The sequence below is a fragment of the Colobus angolensis genome, unplaced genomic scaffold (assembly GCF_000951035.1).
Source record: "Colobus angolensis palliatus isolate OR3802 unplaced genomic scaffold, Cang.pa_1.0 Scaffold86, whole genome shotgun sequence".
NCBI classification, from domain to species: domain Eukaryota; kingdom Metazoa; phylum Chordata; class Mammalia; order Primates; family Cercopithecidae; genus Colobus; species Colobus angolensis.
The window spans coordinates 3,745,048-3,747,459 of record NW_012122487.1 but is presented as its reverse complement, the minus strand read 5'-3'; positions in this window follow the sequence as shown (position 1 = coordinate 3,747,459).

Genomic DNA, 2,412 nt, shown 5'->3' with positions numbered 1-2,412 from the left:
ACCACTACGCCTGGCTATTTTTTTTGTATTTTTAGTAGAGACGGGGTTTCACCATGTTAGCCAGGATGGTCTCGATCTCCTGACCTCGTGATCAATAGAACGAGATTTCCTCTCAAAAAAAAAAAAGAACAACTCCCTCAACACTCACAGACACACACACACTTCTTCCCCCACACTACTGAAGCGGCCATTGCAAAATTGTAACTGAGACAGTGAAAGAGATCTGACCTAACCAACTCCATCTTGCTTCTCACCTCCAAGCTGTCCTTGTTCACTCCTGGGTGTAGGCTGAACTAACTTTGGGAGGAACTTAGTTTATAGTTTAGAGGTTTTTTTGTTTTGTTTTATTTTGTTTTTTTGATACGTTGTTTTGCTCCTGTTGCCCAGGCTGGAGTGCAGTGGTGCAATCTCGGCTCACTGCAGCCTCCACCTCCTCGGTTCAAGCGATTCTCCTGCCTCAACCTCCAGAGTAGTTGGGATTACAGACATATACCACCACGCCCTGCTAATTTCGTATTTTTAGTAGAGATGGGGTTTATCCGTGTTGGTCAGGCTGTTGGCAAACTCCTGACCTCAGGTCATCCACCTGCCTTGGCATCCCAAAGCACTGGGATTACAGGCGTGAGCCACCATGCCCGGCTACAATTTAGAGTTTAAAGCAAAGATGATAACACCCCTTTCCCAAAACAAACCCCCTTTTTGCCTAGGGATTAGACTGCCTTTATAGAACTCTCAAATTAGCCGCAAGATTATAAATTATGGTTTAGGGCCAGGTGCGGTGGCTCACGCCTGTAATCCCAGCACTTTGGGAGGCAGAGGAAGGTGGATCATGAGGTCAGGAGTTCAAGACCAGCCTGGCCAAAACAGTGAAACTCCATCTGTACTAAAAATACGAAAATCAGCCGGGCGTGGTGGTGGATGCCTGTGAGTCCAGCTACTCAGGAGGCTGAGGCAGAGAATTGGCTGAACCCGGGAGGCAGAGGTTGCAATGAGCTGAGGTTGTGCCACTGACCTCCATCCTGCGCAACAGAGCAAGACTCTTGTCTCAAAAAAAAAAATATATATATATATATGGTTTAGGAGTCATGAAACTGGAGTCTTCACGACTCTGACCCTCTCCAAATTGCTCCTGGGAATAACATCATCTAAATTTTAGGCTTAATGTAAAACCTAAAACCAGTGCTTAAGGTATTTTGCAGATCCTGCACTTCATGGATCAGCTGACACAACCTAGATCGATAAACTGGCTCATTTGATCTTATAGCCCTCCCACCCAGGAACTGACTCAGTGCAAGAACACAGCTTCGACCCCTATGATTTCATCTCTGACCTGACCAGTCAGCACTTCCAGATCACTGGCTTCCCCTACCCACCAAATTGTCCTTAAAAACCCTGATACCTGGGGGGCCAGGCACGGTGGCTCACGCCTGTAACCCCAGCACTTTGAGAGGCCAAGGCGGGCAGACTACCTGAGGTCAGGAGTTCGAGACCAGCCTGACCAACATGGAGAAACCCTGTCTCTACTAAAAATACAAGAATTAGCTAGGCGTGGTGGCGCATGCCTGTAATCCCAGCTATTCAGGAGGCTGAGGCAGGAGGTTTGCTTGGACCTGGAAGGCGGAGGTTGCAGTGAGCTGAGATCACACCATTGTACTCTGGGATAGCTGTGTCTGCAGTTTTGTTGGAGGCAGGTGCTGTCGCTAGCCACGTTTGGGGAAAAAAAAAAAAAATAATAACCCTGAAACCTTTTTTTTTTTTTTTTGGTTTGTTTTTTTTTTTTTTTTTTTAGAGGCAAAGTTTCACTGTGTTGTGCAGGCTGGCCTCAAACTCTTGGGCTCAAGCCATCTTCCTGCCTCAGCCTCCCAAATAGTTAGGATTACAGGTGCAGACTTGAGAAGCCATGGACAGCTCAGGCTTGGCTTCCTTCATTTTTGTGAAGATGCCTGATCCTTTCATTTCTGAGTCCTATTTTTTGAGAGCCAGTATGAAGTAGGAGTAGGAGAAAAGGAGTGAATTTTATATATATTAGTATGTTAATTTTGGAAAGAGAACTGAGCTAAAGTTTCAGGAATAACTTAACCATTATATTCACTGTCTACCTCAACATCCCAGCTCTGGAATTGCATTTGGCAAATATTCTTTTCTTAGGCTGGCTTCTGACAGGGCTAATATTAGTAGTTCTTAATGACTCAAAAACAACTGAGGGAGTTAGGGGAACTCTGACTTTACCAGTCAATGCCAGTGTATCTCACTCTCTAAGTTGGCAGAGTGAAATCCTCAAGGTCAGGATTAATTTTTGTCATCCCTGGATGAGTCATTTCTTTTATCTGGGCCAATTACTCAAAGTTCCACATTCAATTTAATATTTCATTAAAGAGGCCGGGCGCGGTGGCTCAAGCCTGTAATCCCAGC